At 34.8% G+C, this 19,792-nt stretch overlaps 1 long non-coding RNA gene across 1 annotated transcript; it reads right to left on the bottom strand.

Moving 5' to 3' along the window:
* Positions 1 to 3,962: 3,962 nt before the first annotated feature.
* LOC132063801 (uncharacterized) lies at positions 3,963 to 5,140 on the bottom strand. The gene is made up of 2 exons (XR_009416451.1): positions 5,021 to 5,140; positions 3,963 to 4,646 (listed from the first exon to the last, which is right to left on the bottom strand). It is a non-coding gene; the product is annotated as an uncharacterized LOC132063801 (long non-coding RNA).
* Between the last annotated feature and the right edge of the window lie 14,652 nt (positions 5,141 to 19,792).

Below are 19,792 nucleotides of genomic sequence, written 5' to 3'. Positions count from 1 at the left end.
TATCTAATCATAAATTCAATAAAGAAAGGATCAGATGCCAGTTATAACTACATTATACAAAATAAAAGCAGAGATTTATTTTTATTTTATTTTTCATAAAAAGAAAGCAGAGACTATATGGTTCGTCCAAGTTGAATAAACAGAGGCAAAGACAACAAACCAATTATTAGATGCTTCAGTCCATTTTGACGATAAACAAAAAGAAAAAAAGGAATAAAGGAAAGAGTTGAAGCTTCGTCTAGGCTTTGAATAATCAGGGCGAATTAAAATAGATTCTCATTATAAATGGAATGAAAAGAAACGACAAGGGGAAGACTCTGAGTTTGAAAAACTGAATTTTGGTACCAAAAGAAAAGAAGATAAAATTAGGGACATTCCTCCATCAAAGTATTAATCGACTCATATTTTCAACTCTTCTAGTATAAGACTTTAAAGAAGGTTCGTGTTGATAAACAGAAGGTGCAAAATACATTCCATCATTATTTTACTAAAGGGCTCTTAATAAATACGTTGAAAATCAACCATTAAACTAATACTTGTATTTTAATAACTTTTGTCTGTAACACATATCTTCGAGTAAATAAATTGCAAGTTGGTGAGTGTTGTCTTTTTATTTATAAATAGGTTTAGCAGATTTACGGTTTCTCATTGTAAAATCGGATTGCAACAATCATGACTTGAGTTACCGTTCGTCAGGAATTCTCACAATACAGATGAACTAGTAAGGGGTGACTCGAAGGAATTGATTCTATGTAACTATATCGCGAATAGGCATAGTTTAATATGAACTTATGCCTTGAGGCACAGGTTATATGTAGTTTTATAGAAACCTTTGCACTGTCCGGCATAGTTTCTATGTTACTACACAGCGAATAGGCATAGTTTCATATGGACTTATGCCTTGCGATTTTTTTTTTTAATTTTATTTAGCGGGGGTTCGAATCCAGAACCTCGGAGTTTTCGACCATCTTTTAAGCGAAGGACAAAAATTAAAGACCAGCGCCTTTGAAGGACAATCGTGCAAATTGCCCCAGAAAAATTATTATTCTTTTCATACAAGCAACCATTTAAGGCTTAATAGGGAGGTGGCCTAATGGGCTAACTAACGTCTTTGATGGATGGGCTAAACAATTAATTGAAGTGATAAACAAGAAAGTTTACTGATCAATTTCATTTTAATAAATTTAAAGGATTGTACAAAAGAAATCATGATCGATATAGTAGGAGCTGCAAAGAAAGAGAAAACAGAAAATTCAACGAGATAGACAATAGAAAAGTGAAGGCCAATAACGCGGTGAATGCTCTTTGGCACATTGCATTTGTACTGGATAATAATAATCCAATCTAGGGAAAAGTTAGACTTTATTGCGATCTTTTGGTATTTTATCCAAATGCATGAGAAATTGTTTTTGACTTTAATGTGTTGGCCTTTAATCCAAAGGTGAGAAGTGCGCACATCAATAATTCAAAAGTGCCTTTTCCATATTAATCATCAAGATTGCAAGGCTTGTAACTCATACCCTACTTTCCACATTTCTTTTATTGAATCACTAGGTAATTTGATCGCGCTTCGCGAGATCATAAGTGCTTTGTTTTAGCCTTGCAGTCAATGGGGATAATTGCATTTTGTACTGGAGATTATTACTCTTCTAATATCCATATATACAACATTTTATATGGATCAGGTCATGATATAATTTATAAGGTTGTCTTCTCATTAGTGTTTTAGAGTAGTTTAATAGTCAATAAATTGTGTGCCCTTGCAGTCAGAAGAACCATGGTCTAATCTTTTTTTTTTTTTTTTTTTTTTTTTAACCATTTGTGATCCACTGAAAAAAGAAAATGTGATTGGGGCTGCAATTGTTGAACTCCACTGCTCCATAAAGCCTTTTACTAACATTTTCTATTTAGCAGCTCATACACTCCAGCTTAGACACTTGCGAGTTGCGACAGCAAACTGTCAGTGTGACATAATCTTCTTTTGGAGTAATGACTGAAAAGTACGTTTATGCAATAAATATAAATATCTGCAAGTTTTCTATCAAAATATTATCAGCACATACAAGCTTAGCTTCAATGATAGTAAACCAAAAATCACCGAAAATTTCACGTATATTTTTGTTATTAAACAAATATTTCCAAAAAAAAAAAAAAAACAATCCCAGCAGGACAACAACATAAAATGTGTAAAAGTAAAAGTACATAAATTATTTACGTAATGGAAAAAAGAGTTTTTAACTGGTGATGCCTTTTGACCGTACTTCCCGCCATCTATTGTTAACTAACTTCCTTCATGCATCTTCTTCTTGCAGTATATGTTATTTTATCCGTATGTACCATTAAGCACATTTGCCACTCTTTGTCATGGTGATGATCCTCCTCTCTCTCTCCTTTATATTTAAATTTTTCACTACACTGAACAGTTACTCGATTTTTCTCCTCAAACCAAATGCATTAGACATTCTTTATAACTTCGTAATACATATTCCGCGAACCAAGTCTATGATGTAGCTTAGAACAGTGGCCACGTCTCGACGGTTCACCTTAAGAATCAGAACACCATCAGGATTAAGAAGCAGGAGTCTCTTTCTGGGGCCAAATTTCTGTTTCTTTGAGGGAATGCGGCTCTATTCAGTATCCTTCTCATCTTCATGATCACTTATATCATTAGTAGAAATTATGTTCTTCAACTTCAGGTTAGAAAGTGTGCTAGTCAATATTCTTGTTTTTTCGAAGAGTTAGGAATATCATATATTACTTAGACACAAATCTGTAACCAAAATAACAATAATTAAGCAAAGTTTCGTACCTGTAGGCTAAAAATCACAAAGGTCTAGCTGGAACCAGAAGGTGCTATGAGGAAAGCAAAGTTCCATGCTTGTAGGTTGTAACTGCCAGCATTCTCTTGATGCTGTTTTTTTACTCAATAAAGTTACTTTACTAATCTTTTTTCAAAACATAGAAAGAATACCAAAGTTCCATAGCTATTAATTGAAATGGTAAAACAACATCCAATAAGACAGAACTACATTCTGGTCCGTTAACAATTAACAATATGCATCTGTTAAGCTACATGCAAGTCAGTGCATTACTCTTCTTTTTCATATTATATCTTTTTTATTAAAATAAATATAAATTGAACCAATTTAGAAACCAATCTCTAGTATACGGTATATTTATGCTAACTAAGACAGAGTATTGAAGGGAGAAAAAATGTTGGTAGAAGCAGAAGAATAACCAACATAAGGATTCGTTCCACGTAGGATTCATTCCACATACGGTCATCGTAAGACATAAATCTCAGTGCTTAGAAATTGAACCAATTTACCGATCTCTAATACACAGTGTAAGAAAGAAAATGCTGACTTCATATTGAAGGGAAACGAATTGTTTGCCGGAGCAGGAGAATAACCAATATAAGAACTCGAGCCACGGTTATCGGAAGACATAGATATCGACGTTGGCTATTCAATTACCAATTTCTGACACTAGCGATTTCTTAGATGTTTCCAAATCACTCCCCGAATTTTTTGATACATTGGAGAACCTTTGTCCATCGACAGGTAGATAAAAATAATGAGTCTCCCAGTTTTAACAACGGAGAACCTTTGCTACACTAACTTCCATCAATCACATACACACCTAATTTTAAATGAGAAAGTTTTGTGCACTCATGGTGATGTATAATTTTTTTACACTGTAAGGTTAAGTTACCTGCAGGGGTATGTAACATTTTACAACAAATAGTTTATAAAAGAGTAAATAACCTGCAATAATATGTTAAAGTTACACAGATAGTATACAAGTTCATCGTACTGTCAGTGTATATAACTTAATTTACTATATTAGGTCCATGTCCTTCCTTTGTTATGCTGACTTCAAAAGTATCATTAGGATGCAAATGGACCTAAGTACAAAACCTTAGCAATGGTGATATTAGAAAGTGTCTAACAGAGAAAAAGAAAGGAAAACACCTACACAATTAGATTAGGCGTTGAACCATGTTGAACGTAATGGTGGAAAACATTAGTTGTTGAACTAAAAAGGGGTAGATTTTACATGCTGCAAATATAACCCAAGAACACATATGGGTAAAGATTTACTTTCAAAGAATTATCGACCTACATCTGTTGAATAAATAATACCCTTTCCTGAAGCCGTCCCTATGGGGCATCTTTCATCTGTTGAGTAAATAACACATTTTTCTGAAGGCGTGGGCAAGATCTCTCTATAGGGCATCTTTTCGAACAGTTCATGGGCGCCATAATAAGCATCTCATATTTTTCCTATGTTTCCACAATTAAGTTGGGCACAGTTTGTGATGTAGTAGTTCCTCTTCACTGATGTGATGCAAATACGGACTGGAATAAATAAACCAAAGCACAAGTAACTGGAGTACGATAAAAGAAAATGTAAAATGGCAAGGATGAAATAATAGAGAGATTAGCAGAGGAATTCAAAAGAAAAGTGAAGCGAGAAATCAAATCCAGACAGCCTGCGATTTTTTTCATCTCCAGCAACAGATTGGTAAAACTTTTTCTTTATAGTGAAAAAGAAATTCATGGACAAATCTGAACTTTCCGACATTTTTGTTTACGTCTCCGGCAACAGACTGTCTGTGCTTTTGGTTGAACAAAATGGAGGTCCTGAAATGTCTGTCTCTAAGAATCACACGGCTTATTTTCAATTTCAATAAACTCCGACTGAAAGTGAAACGAATTTTAAATGCTCCAAGTGTAAGAACACAATTTATGCATATTTCGTCTTTCAAAAGTAATATTTGAATCTCGCAAAGTGGGCAAAAAAATGAGCAAAAATATGCAAATTTGTTTGCTGCAAGTAACCTACAGTTCAAGCTAAAAATCAACTACGTAGAATGAATGTTAAGATAGAAAACAAATTTAAAAACAGAAACTAGATAGAAAGCCTATAACTCTGGGAAAAGAGGATTCTAGAGAACAGATGCGATAGAAATATCAAAAGAAACCTAAAAATATGAAAAAGTTAAAGAGGAGAATACCTTGGCGACAGAGAGATAAAAGAGAAAGAAGAGAATGCAAGGAAGAAGCGGTCTGAGAGTAAGCGTTGTAATGCAAGAGGAAGAGGCAGTGAAGCGATGCGTGGGAAAATAATGAGGAAAAGATGCGGGGGGAAGAGACTTTTGCTTTTCTAAAATAGAAATAAATAAGGAAAATAGAATTTAAAGCCAAAAAAAGAAAAATGTGTTTTCTGATTGATGAGAGGAGCCACGTGGTGGGCCTATGTCCTGCTATTATATATATAGAGATTATTAATACTATCACATAAGACTTAGATCCAATATGGTTGTTGATCATCAAATCTTCTTTTTGGTTTTAATAAAATTTACCCAAAAGGAAGTTTCCCAATGTCGCATTCTTGAAAGAGGCCGGGCTGATGAAGTTGGGATTGAGGGAATTGACTTCATAATTTGATACGTATTATTTAGTGGAGTCTTTTACGTATTGTCAAATTAGGTATTGGACTTAATTTACACCCCAAAAGCTATCTCAAAGGGAGGAGGATTGCCCAAACCTTATAAGGAGCCCAGAGTTCTTATCCGTCACCGATGAGGTATATTCTTTTCACCCCCCCCCCCCCACCCCCGCACGCTCAGATTCGAACATTTTTTTTTATTCAGGCTCTATTGTCCGGTCTGGAGAGTGCACATTTATGGACCGAAGGCATTTTTCACCCCCCATCGGTCCGGGACCGGTCAACTGGTCTGGGAGCACTTTGCATAAATTTTTTTCCAGGGGCCGACATCAGATCGGATACCAAAATAACCCAGTAAAAAAAAGTAACCAAACTATCCTTTGCGCACTAAATTAGCGCGCAATAGGACTAAACTCCAATTTTACAATTTGGTCATGTTGAGCACTAAATTAGTGTGCAATAGAGGTTTTTTTTTTTTTTTTTTTTTTTTTTTTTTTTTGGGTACAATTTTAAAGTTCTCAAATTCACATTTTTTTCAATACTTTGACCAAAGATTAGTCATGTTTCAAAACTCCGAAATATCAATATTTTATATAGAACTTGATATCTTTTTTTGCGGATAATATAATATCGGCTCATTACATCAAGTATACCTAAACGTTTGGATCGTCGTTTTAGGGGTTGTAAAGCGCCCCCTAAGTTTTGTTTGTTTGAATCTTGTTATCTTTAGGTGTAAGTGTTTTATTTTATAAGGTTTTGACTTAAGTGTTTTATTATGTAGTCAAGGCATTATTTTATTTCGAATGGACAAGTAAAAATATTTCATTCAAAAATAATTCATCCAATACGAGAGGTTAAAAAATAATTCATTACAATAACAAAATAATACATCATTCTTTGCAATAACAAAATATTTAAAATAATACTTCAAGTACGAGATGCTCTTCCACTACGAGAGGTTCTCCCACTACGAGACGTACTTGCACCACCACGGCCTCGTAGGCTACACAAACGCTTATCATGGCCAAACTCCTTACACGTAGAGCACCTGCGAGAGTATGTCCTATCATTGACATCCATTTGATTGTGAATCCGAGTTCGTGAGTTAACACGAATTTTACGGATATACTCCTTGTTAGCAATCATTGAAAATGGCTCGTTTGACCAATAAGCTTGATCACCAAGTGGATAGAAGTGACCGGCATATGCTTTAAGGTAACTTTTGATGTTGTATTCCAATGCCACATAACTTGATACCGTTTTTCCCATTGCCTCGAAACACTTGACGACATGAGAACATGGCATGTGGTATGTTTGCCACTTACCACAACTACACGTTCTCGTGCCCTCATAAACGGTATGCAAGTTTTCTCCCCGACCTTCGTAATTACCTGTTCTAACTTCATACACACGTTCAAAGATAGTTATACTCAGTCATCTTGTGTAGCTCACATTTTTTCCTGTTATGCTCCATCATTTTTTTTTAGGTTTTGTCATCCATCTCCCACCCTCTGCTAATATGGCTTTGGAATGCTTTGTTCTTGTCACAAACTGCTCCACAACTTGCATGAAAGTCATTCTCACCATTACAGTAACGGGCATTCCCCGAGCAGATTTTAGTAAACCATTAAATGACTCCGAGCTGTTTGTTGTAAGCATCCCCTATCTTCTGCCTTCATCAAAGATATAATGTCCATTTTTCAACTTCGATTGTCTTCAACCAATTATATGCTTCTGGACTCACTGCCTTGATCATCTCCATCCTTACAAGCCATTTTTTTTATTCATGCTCTATCGCAGCCGCCCGTATCAATTTGTTTAGTGTGCTATTTCCAAACTTCGTTTGAAAATTTGCCTTTATATACCTTAAATAATAGCAATGGTAAGCAAAAGGAGGCTGCCAACCCTCCAAAGTAGACATATTGTGCAATATGCCTTGATGTCGATCAGATAGCATGCATATGCCCATACAATCCTTAATAATATACTGCCTCAAATGTGTCAAAAACATCGCCTGTGTCTCGTTGCTCTCATTAGCGACAATTGCCAAAGCAAGAGAAAATATCGACCCATTGGCATCCATTTCTACTGCAATCAGTAGCTTGATGTCGTATACACCATATACATGTGTGTCGTCTATGGATATGACTGGCCAGCAGTGAGCAAAACCATCAATACATGGTTTGAATGTCCAAAACACAAAGTTGAAAATATTACAGGGCAGAAGCCTCCGCTCTACAACATTCCCAGCATTGAATTTTTGTAGAGCTGCCATATACCTCGGTAACATTTGGAAAGAGCCCTCCAAATTTCCATAAATCATCTCAAAAGCACGCCTACTCCCGAGATATCCCTTTCTCTCGCTTATCGTTTTATGATATACTGTCTTAACGTTTCTAATGCAATCTTTGATGGGGATCCTGCACAAGTTTAAACAAACAACATTTAGCAATGATAATTTAATTGATGTAAGAATTATAATGAACTAGGTCGAATAGGTTATCTTAGGGTTTCGGCAACGTCTTTAAGTAACACTTGAGCAATCATATTTGTATCTAAATTAAAATGATCTGCTTGACTCTCTCCCATATCACAAGTGTGACGTTGGTGGAATTTTGTGATAACCCACATACATCGGGCTTAACAATTCCCCGAAGCATCTATTGATAGCCTTGATACTGTCGTCTACAAACTAGTCTCCATATCTTTCTGGTTAAATCATCAACCCTATACTCTTTCATTCCCTTATAACTATAAATTTTGACTGCCCTTTGCAATGCCTTTTTTTATTCGAACATCATCCCTTTTTCAAGGTAGCAATCACCGTTTATAAGATCAGCCGGTTCTTTCCCCATTTTTTTACGACTTTGATCATCTTCTTCGGTAAATAAAAAGGCATCAGCACGACCTTGAATATTGTCAAGATATGTAATATGGTCAGAATGCCACTGCATTGGGCTTTCGGGAGTTGGGTTTTACGGTATCGGACTTTGTATCATTTCTATTAAATTTGCTTGTTGCATATCAGATTGAACATCGACCTCTTCGTCATCATCATCATCGATTACTTCTGCATTATTCGGTAATTCTTCGCTATCACTTGATGATGTCTCACAAAAATTTGGATAATCATCACCATCTAGTAAAGGCCCCTTCCTACACGAAAATTAACATATTTTAAATACCAACATCAAATATACATGGATTATTTAATATCAAGGTGATGAACCTATCGATATTGATCTATATTGTCATGGTTTGGAGAAAGATCAACTCCACTGACCTGAGAGGATTGCCCAAAAGCAACATTTGGTACCACTGGCGAGTTTTGTGAATAATTTTCACTATAAGTTTGATTAAATTGTTGGTTTGGAGAAAGATCAACTCCACCGAACTGAGAGGATTGCCCAATATTACTCATATCAGGTGTATAACCCCTACAAAGATACAAAAAATGGATATTAATCAATAAATAAAATAAACACGTGCTACTATACAAAATAATAATTTAAAAATGGATATTTACCAATTTTCAATGTAAATTTGATTAAATTGCTGGCTTAAAATTTTCAGCGGCACTTGACCACTCAAAATGTCTCCATAAGAACTAAAGTCCCCATAAGTGTTACCATGAGTAGGCTGGGCTTGAGGGACTTCTTGAGGTATCTTTTCGATATACATAACAAGAACATTAATGGCGATTAAATCCCTATATTCTTTTGGCGCCCTCAAATAATCCATCAAAGGGTCATCATCATTGATATTCCACACACCATAAAGCACTAAACCTTGTGAACCGGTGTGTGGATATCTGCCTATTACAGATACTCCATACTGAGTGGGATTAGTTTTCATTTTTTTGTGTATGTAATTGACTAATGTTTTGTAATTCAAGGTTGTTGGAAACTTTACATGGGCTTGTGGTTTGATACTATAACGAATGGTGTTATTGTCATCAACTATATTTTCATCCCAAAATAAAGAAACCTTAACAGTTGAAGGAGGAGAAGACATATTTTCTCTGAAGTTTGATTTTTTTCAAGAACTTAAAAGACTTTAACTTATGAAATGGATGAGTTTTTACCTCATCCAACATTCATATTAAATAGAAAAAAACTTGAGCGCAAAAGTGAACATTTAAATAACGTGGGATTAAGCACTATTGCGCAGTAAACAACACGCACAGTACTCCTTTTGCGAATGAAAACACTACGCAATATGATAATACTCGTGAAATAATGCAGCATTGTGTTGTCAAATCAACCATGGTGTGTCATAAAAGCGGTCAAATAATGCAGCATTATGTTATCAAATTAAGCATGATGTGTCATAAAAAGCAGTCAAATAATGCAGCATTCTGTTGTCAAATCAAGCATAGTGTTCTAAAACTCATATTTTGCGGATTTAAATGTTGAGAAATATAAGTGTGTCATAAAAAACGGTCAAATAATACAACACTGTGTTGTCAAATCAAGCATAGTGTGTCATAAAAGCGGTCAAATAATGCAGCATCGTGTTGTCAAACCAAGCATGGCGTGTCTAAAAAAGCGGTCAAATAATGCAGCATTGTGTTGTCAAATCATGCATGGTGTTCTAAAACTCCTATTTTGAGCATTTAAATATTGCGCAATATCAGTTTGTCATAAAAAAAAAAAGGTCAAATTATGCAACATAGTGTTGTCAAATCAAGCATGTCATTCTGAAAACTCATATTTTGCGCACTTAAATGTTGCGGCGCAATATGATTAAGTGTCATACAAAGGGGTCAAATAAGACAGCATTGTGTTGTCAAATCAAGCATAGTGTTGTCAAACCAAGGAGTAGTATAAAACATGATTGACAAACAACTAGCATTCACATTAAAACGAGTTATCATGTCATTCTATACCTAATTTACTGATATTAGTTCTATCACATGTTTTTACCCAGCAGACCTATTCGAAGAAATGGGTAGGACATGAGAACTAGATGATGATTTTAAATACTCAAATAACTCGAACAACAGATTCAATCGAGAATACAACAATATAATGAGAGAGGAGTGGGATTGGTGTGTCAGGAAGGCTGTAGCACTGGAACAAAACTTCAGGTCATTAGGGCTTAAACGCCCAAAAAAAGTGTTATGTCAATGCCTCATGGCACTGCACAAGAGTAGAATTTTGCTCTTAACAGTTTTCGCGAAGAGAACAATCGGATGAAAATATGTTGCCTAAGGGTAGAATATGGTCAACATGGTTACGAAAGATTCAGATCCAAGTGGGATTCGGACTGTGAGATGTCCGATGAAGATTAATATTTTTCTTATAATAAAGTAAGTAGGTAGGGTCATAATGTGTAACGACTCGTTCAGTCGTTATTGCATTTTCGGCCCTTTTGATCCTTTTTCGAGCTTGGTTAGAGCACTTTTGACCCGAGGGGACCGTTGACACGCTTCCCGAGGTGTCTAGACTTGATTCGGGTGACTTTTTGGTGAAATTTGGGCTTTAAGAGAAAAAGAGTTGACTTTTGGGTAAACGAACCTTTTTCAAAAATCCGTCGATTCCAAGAGGTTCAGATGGTCGTTTAGAACTTGTGTGTATATCTGGTTCGGTTCCCAAAGCATTCGGATGCATTTTGGGAGTTGGGTTGGAAAATTAGAATTAAGGTATCGGAGGTTGACTCGGTCAACGAGACCTCCGTTAGGAATTCTGAGTCCACGAGCGCATTCATAGCATGTTTTTATGTGTGTCTATGTATGTGGTATATGAGCAGATGGCCTCGGGAATTAGTCGGAATATCGGACTGAAGTGTGAAACTTGGTGTAGTTTCTGGTGTCTGGTGCCCGCTTTGGCAGCACCAACACCGCTGTAGAGGTCACCCTCCCGCTGGAGCGGTCCTGACTATTTGGGCTTGACCGCTGTAGTGGTCAAGCACTTCTTGGGGCGGTGCGGTATAATAAAATGACGAAAGAAGTGATCGACGATGGTCTCGGTATTTAAATGATATAAGACCCCAAGTCTTTTCATTCATTGTTATTCCGAAAGTAGTTCATATTGGGAGCATTTCTAGAGGATTCTTAGGGGAGATTCTTAGTGGTAAGTCCTCTTAACCTTCTTGCTAATTCATTATTCCTAATCATCTTGAAATTCCTCTTTTCTTGTTAGTTCCTTAGTAATGGAAGATTAAAAGTGAGTTTTGATGGATTTTCCATCTAGGCTTATTAATGATGAAATTAATGGAGTTTATGCTAGATTATAATGTATCTAAGGTTGTTAATCATATATCTTCCATTATAGTGTTGGATTCTTGAATTTAAGAGTTAAGGTTCATACCTAAAATTGGGGGTTCTACTTGAAATTCAAAATTAGGTGAATCCTTGAGTTAATTCAGCAATTATTGGTTGGGTTTTGATCACCTAATACTTAATTTAATATTTTACTCCCGAATTTCCCGTTTTGACCCATTGGGCCCCGTTTCCCCAAATTCTAAGGTTGGATTTGACCTAAATTGAATGATAGCAATATTAGTATCAATCTTCGTGATTTCTAATCTAGATTTCAAATATGCTTAGACTTCTTTGATCTTGAGGCTCAGCAGAAAAGCCAGGATAAAGAGTGATTGTTGGTGTTTGTTGTTCGGCCATCCAGGTAGGTTATGGCTTACCCTTGGTGAGACTTCGTGTAGCAAAGCATATATTTAGATGATATTGTTAGAGACAGCATGTAAACCTTCGGGTATGAAGTTGGGTTGGATATTTCCTTAGGATGGGCCCTGTTGTGTGATTGGGGCTAGCCACCCCGTTATGTTGTGACTTGATTGTTCTATTGTGCCGTGGACTTGATGCCACGTGTTGTTAGTAGATATTGGGAACTGTTCCTCTATCTTGATTGTGATATGATAGTACCTTGCTTATTGATATTGATACGAGGATAGAGTTCCATATGACTTATGTAGTCTTTCATGATATTGATACGAGGATAGAGTTCCGTATGACTTATGTAGTCTTTCATGATATTGTTGGCATACCCATGTTGGTACTTGTGACACTGATATAGTGCTGGCGTGCCTATGTTGGTACTTGTGACATTGATATGTTATTGGCATACCCTTATTGGTACTTGTGATATTGATCTGATTGTTGATGTTGATACATACATTGCACACACTCCCATTCTCATGATACGGCTATGTTGATATTTTGTTGGTACTTGATGAAACACTATGATGAGCTGGGCTCGATTTTTAAATGAAAGTGATGTGAGAGTCCGATATCCGATGTTAGTTTTTGAATCGTGGATTGAGTGAGTGCATGGACTCTGCGGGTCCCCCAGGGTGGTGCCGGTGAGAACCCCCTTAGGCAAAGATTTGGGTCTCGTCTGTCTGTTGGGCAAAGATCCAGGAGGAGTGGTACTTAGACTTCGCGAGTCACCTTGGGTTATGCTACCGAGACGTCGATACTTTCGTCTAGAGTACATGTGTACACAACATTTGCATGGCATTGCATTGCATTCATACATTATTACATTGCATTGCATCACGGCTTTTATTGAGTTTGATTTAGTGTTTTACTTGTGATGTTGGATTCGGATTAGAATATTGAGACTTGGCACATCTGGGATTAGTTTCTCTACATAGGCGATGACATGTACTTGGTTTCGATTATGTTTGGCTTATACTTGTTGATTTATCTGCCTATCTTGCTTTATTGTCTGAATTATGTTAGCTATACTCAGTCGGCCTATGATACCTACTAGTCCGTGGTTTTGTCCCGATTCGCACTTCTTAGCTGCATTCTTTTATGAATGCGAGTACCGGTAAAATCTTTCTCCGTCTTCGGTAGGCGATAGTCGCCATCGGCTTAGCATCGAGTTTCCAGGGTGAGCACGAGCCGTTCGCCGCCTTGAAGACTCCTTTTTTTGTTATGTCTTACTGCTTTACTCCGAGACATAGACAGATTAGTGTATTATTATTATATCTCAGACCTGTATAATTTTACTTAGATGCTCTTGTATGACTTAGACTAGACCTTGGGGGTATTTTCCTTATTTTCGCACTATTTCTATTATACATTATGGTGAGACTTATGTAATTATTCCTATCTGCTTGATTGATTTATTTATTTATGTATTTACTTATCGTTGGGTTGAGGGTTCGCTTACCGAGGTGGGAAAGGTAAGTGCCCGCGCCACTTAGTCGAAATGGGTTGTGAAATAATGACCACCCCCGAGGGTACTTGGGGGATTGCAACTATATAAGTAGCCTTTCTTTTGTTATTAGACTAGAACATATTCAATGTCGAGTAGTAGAAATGTAGATTGGTCTTTATTCCTTCCAAATGATTCGAATAGCAGTGGTGATGATAGTTCAAATCATAGCAACTATTCCGGTGAAACAAGTTTTCTTGATAACTATGATTTCAAACTAGATGATTTGAAACTCCACCTTCTTATATAGCGTAATGATGATTTTTGCAGCGTGAAATATTCAGACCAACGAGAATATTATTGCTGGTTACGCCGAGAATGGGCATATCGGCATGCCGAATCAGAACGACTTATTCTTGACTTGGAAAATCTCAACGCTCAAATCCCAACAAGTACTCAATGACCATGCCTCCAGTAAGTCTAGAAACATGCGAGCTTGCCATACAAAGGATTAGAAAAGAAAACAACAGAATGCTAGCAAGACGTTGTAGATTTTATATGCTAAAGTTGGTCGAAGAACAAGCATCATCAACAGGTAGCAAATTAACATCTACTGAAAGAAGATATGTCTTAAGAAGCCCAAAATATTGTTCTGAGGACGATATTGAGGACTTCTATTCTGATGATGATTAGGGATTATTTTGGTTCACTCTCTTAGATTTTGGGTTATTTAAGTTTCGGACTCATGCGGATAATTTGTATTTTTAGTTTGTGATGAAGTCATCAATTTGAATATTTTTAGTATGTTTTTAATTTGCTTTGATTGTTATAGTCTATTATTAATTAGTACATAAAGGGTGCAGATTACATAATAAATGAAAACGTGCAACTAGTAAAAACTTAGTACATAAATATAACAAACTAAATAGAAAATACACAAAAAACAAAATACATAGAAATATTAAACTTAATAAACAAATACATAGAACTAATAAACAACAACAAGATAGCACAAATAATCTTCCAAAATTTCAGTTTTTCTTTCAAAGCATTTTTCTCTTGCTGAGTGTCTCTAAGATTAGCCTTGAGAAAACTTTGTTTTTCTTTGGATTCTTTAAGCATCACCTTCCAAAGGTCAATATTTTCTTGAGCTTCCATAAGCTTAAACTGTAAGTCAAACTTCACGGTATCTTTAGTGATACATAAGGTCGCGGTATCTCTATCAACAGGAGACTATTTAAACTTCGTCGCCACCATTTTATACAAGGGAATGCTATCTTCCCAACGAAAATGTTTGCAACCACCCATATCCTATAAACATTACAAGAAAATCAGTTTTTTAAAGTAAAATATGTAGATAATGTGAAAAATTTAAGCCCTAAAAATTTGAAAAAACACTTACTTCAGGCACTTTATAACGCCAAAAACGACACCCCGCATTATCTTGGGTCCTTGATGTTCTTAGCTTACAATGATGACCACATTCACAAACATCGAGTTCTATAGCAAACTTTGACGTTTCGAGCTTTGAGACATGATTTGAGACATGATTTTGGGGGGCTAAAGTATGTTGAAAGAGTGAAAATGGAGGAAGTGAAGAAGAGTAACTTGAAAAAATGAAGTTGGTAGGGTTTTTATTAAACCCCTATTGCGCACTAATTTAGTGTGCAATAGGACTAAACTGTAATAAGTGCAGCTTAGTCCTATTGCGCACTAATTTAGTGCGCAAAGGGTAATTTAATTACTTTTTTTTTATTGGGTTATTTTGGTATCCGAACCCACTCTTTGGGTCATTTAAGTTGCGGACTCGAACTTGTTTACGTTATGTTTAAATTTGTTGAATAATGTCTTCCCTTGTAGGTAGATCTCAAAATATATCAATTAATTTATCTCCTTACATAGATTCTTCTCCCATTTTATATGGCATTTATACTATTTCAGGAACCAACAGTCCTTTTACTACAACAAGTTATTTTAAGCACAATACAAGTTAGTAATAAGAATGATCCTTTTGGATAGATTTAAAATAATCCCTGTAGTATATTCCTGAGCAGTTTTGTCATCTAAATTTATCAAAAAATAGTGCTTAGTGATCTGTAAAATACAACATTCAGCTCAAAGAACAATGTCTTACCACATTGAAACATTACTACACAGGGAGATTATTATAAAGGTTTGACCGTATTCCTCCCGGTTCAAAAAGAGTGTACACTTAGTCATTTTTACACTAATTAAAAAAAATACTAAATTCCAGACAAAAATAGGTAATTTGAGTAAAATGCTGCTAATTAAATAGATAATGAGATTCGATTACTTAACATTTATTAAGAATAAATCTGAAAAAGTAAAATTAATTCTTTTTTCATGATTTGGTAAGTTGACTCTTTTTGAACTAAAAAATAAAGGCCTGATGGATGAACCGGAGGGAGTATTAGAATTGGGAAAGCAACTTCGTATAGCTCAAAAAAGTTAGGTCAGACTTTTTTCTTAATTATTTAATGGAACCTTCCGTTAATCTATTTCCAAAAATACAGAGTACATATTGGCCATTTGTTCACATTTGCATGGAATTTCCAAAAGTTCTTGGGACCATATCTTATCATAAATCCAGTAAAGAAAGGAACGGATGCTAGTTATAACAACATTACTATTATATATAAGAGACAATTCAAAGAGTTTTGTAGTACTTAGTTATATTGTAACTAATTAGTTAGCTTGCCAACTAAAAAAAATTTGCTCCTTCAAATATTTGCCCTTATATTTATTATTTATTACTTCATTTACCAAAATATGTTTTCAATAGATCAAGATATTTTCAAATCCTTTTTGGTAATACATAGACTTTTTGGAGGTGAGGTATGTATCATGATTTTTTCTATGTCTTATTTTTGCCCCTACATTATTTCTTTTTTACTTGGATTGCTACATCTAATATGGTACATATAATTTGAGCCCTTTAAAAATACTTGAAAAGTTGTGCATGGCGATGGTGTTATCTAACAGAAATAGCTATGCACAAAGATAATCCAAAATGGTAATAATAATAATTTTAGAGAACTCATTGGTACTGGCAGAGCTTCGGTCATATTTTCTTAGTAATTCTAAAATTGCCATTAAATTTTTGTTGATCTAATTTTTATTAAAAAAGATTATTTTAAATATATAAAGGTTTAATGATGTAACACAATTATACAATAGAAAATAAATTTCTAAATAGAAAATAAATTTCAAAATCTGTCCTTAAAGAAAAAAAAAGAGAAGGAATAAAATTATTAGATATATACGTCGTTGCACCAAGACATGATTTAATTATTTAAATTTAGACAATGCTAATGTATTTGGGGCTATATCATTGTTATAATATTATTATAACACAAATTTAGAAAATTTATTAGATATATAAAAAAAAATCATTTCCTCACATGCATTTCTTGAAAGGAAAAGAAAAATTTTAATTAAGAAAACTTATTATTTTTCAAATACCTTTTAAATATTTTGAATAGTCAAGTATTGGAATTTATAGTACTTTTTACATAGTTTTTAAATATGTAAATTTTCAAAGACTTAAAGATTCTATCTTGCCGAATTCTTTTGTCAAAATTAAAAGCTGACATTTTGACTCTCGAAATTTAAGCTGTGACACATAAATTGAAAGTTAATGATTCTTTATTACGGATCTTGGGCATTTCAGCCACGGGCTTGACACTAGTTATACAAAATAAAAGCAGAGATTTTTTATTTTTATTTTTTTTCATAAAAAGAAAGCAGAGACTATATGGTTCGTCCAAGTTGAAGCAACAGAGGCAAAGACAACAAACCAATTATTAGATGCTTCAGTCCATTTTGACGATAAACAAAAAGAAAAAAGGAAAAAAAAAAAAGCAATAAAGGAAAGAGCTGAAGCTTCGTCTAGGCTTTGAATAATCAGGGCGAATTAAAATAGATTCTCATTATAAATGGAATGAAAAGAAACGACAAGGGAAGACTCTGAGTTTGGAAAACTGAATTTTGGTACCAAAAGAAAAGAAGATAAAATTAGGGACATTCCTCCATCAAAGTATTAATCGACTCATATTTTCAACTCTTCTAGTAGAAGACTTTAAAGACAGTTCGTGTTGATAAACAGAAGGTGCAAAATACATTCCATCATTATTTTACTAAAGGGCTCTTAATAAATACGTTGAAAATCAACCATTAAACTAATATTTGTATTTAATAACTTTTGTCTGTAACACATATCTTCGAGTAAATAAATTGCAAGTTGGTGAGTGTTGTCTTTTTATTTATAAATACATTTACCAGATTTACGGTTTCTCATTATAAAATCGGATTGCAACAATCATGACTTGAGTTCTGGATTAAATCAGGAATTCTCACAATATAGATAAACTAGTAAGGGGTGACTCGAAGGAATTGATGGCCTAAATCAAACCTTTTAAAAAGGCCTTAAATTTAATTAATAAATATTTATTTGATTTCTCTTCTTTTAGGTAGTAAGTTTGTAACCATGGTGTACCAACCATCTTATAAATAACTTTGCCAGTCACTCGACTACATGCTAGCTCCCATCATTGAAGGTATCTAGTAATTATACTCACCAAGGTTTTAGCAATATCCTTATAAGAATATCCATGTTTAAGATAGTAATATTTTTATAAGTTCTTATCATCAATTGATCTCAATTTTGTACTACTAAGTGATGCTAAAGAAATTTCGTACATTTGGAAAAATACAAGACTTATGAATTGAAAAATGAATTGATTCAATTTTTATAAAAGATAATCAACTCTAACAGATACTACAGAAGTCTTGATATTTTGTCTTGTTATTATCAATTTCATCATCGAATTAGTCTTTCAGATGTTGCACGTTTATTATGAAATTTAATCATTTATCTAAATAATATTTGTTTTTTCTGAATAACCTTTATCACATTCCAAAAAATAAATAAATCTAGTGTCTTTTTAATAATAATAAATCATAATTAGTGTGTGTGCGTGTGTGTATGTGTATGTATATATATATATATATAATACATTTTTTTGCGCGGAGTGCCCTTCGTTTGGGGTGGTCTTTAAATTTTACCCCTCGTATTTGAAATCTTTAAATTTTCTGCCGCATAAACCCATAGGTTCGGGTTCGAACCACGCGCAGTCAAAATTTTAAAAAAAAATTCATAAGCAAGTTTAAATTTAGCTATGCTTGGGACAGGCATACTTTTGTTAAGGAATTACGAAATTATGCGGACCGACATACTTATACCTATAAATGGACTTGGCATAAGTATCTGGTCCATAAAAGTTTGCCCATTAAAAGTATGCCCCCACATTAATAACTTTGTGAAGGAATTATCAAAGTTATCGGACCGGCATCTTTATGCCTTATGCGACTTGGCATAAGTATCTTCGGTCCGGCATAACTTTGATAATTCCTTCACAAAGTTATCAAGGATTAAGGGCATAAAAGTTTTGCCCGTTAAAAGTATGCCCCCAGGCATAACTTTGTGAAGGAATTATCAAAGTTATGCGGACCGTATCTTATGCCAACGCATATAAGGCATGAGTATCGGGTGCGGCGTAAAATGTGTAATTCCTTAACAAGTGTATCTTTGTTGGCGGCATAGCGAAATTTAAAGCTTGCCTTGCGAATTTTTTTTTAAAATTTTGATTTAACGCGTGGGTTGAACCTGGAACCTATGGGTGTTAGCCAAAGGAGCGAAAATTTAAGCGTTTGAAATATGAAGGGCAAAATTTAAAGACCACCCCAAAAGAAGGGCAATTACAATTGCCCTTATATAATATGATAAAAAGTTAAGGCCTTTAATTTGGGGGCCTAAAGCACTTCTTCCTCCTTCAGCCGGCCATGGAACTAGTAATTCAAGCCCTGTTTGTTTTCCACAAAAAAATGTTTCGAAAAATAAAAAAATTGCGGGGCTTGGCCTTCATACGGACTGGTCTTTAATTTTTGTCCCTACTTCTCATTTAATGAAAATTTGTGGGTTAAAGTATTCTTTTCGCACCAGAGATTCTGGGTTAGATCCCCAGCAGAGTCGAAAATAATAATAATTTCGCGAGGCATAGGTTTCTGTGCACCTATGCCTATTCGGGCGAAGTCACATAGAAACCTATGCCGGCAAAGGTTTGTGGTAATGAAGTTCTGCCTTAATTTCGCAATTATGCCTATAGCATAGGTTATATGTAGTTTCATAGAACCTT

Source organism: Lycium ferocissimum, chromosome 7 (assembly GCF_029784015.1).
Source record: "Lycium ferocissimum isolate CSIRO_LF1 chromosome 7, AGI_CSIRO_Lferr_CH_V1, whole genome shotgun sequence".
Lineage (NCBI taxonomy): Eukaryota > Viridiplantae > Streptophyta > Magnoliopsida > Solanales > Solanaceae > Lycium > Lycium ferocissimum.
This window is presented reverse-complemented; position numbering and strand designations above follow the sequence as displayed.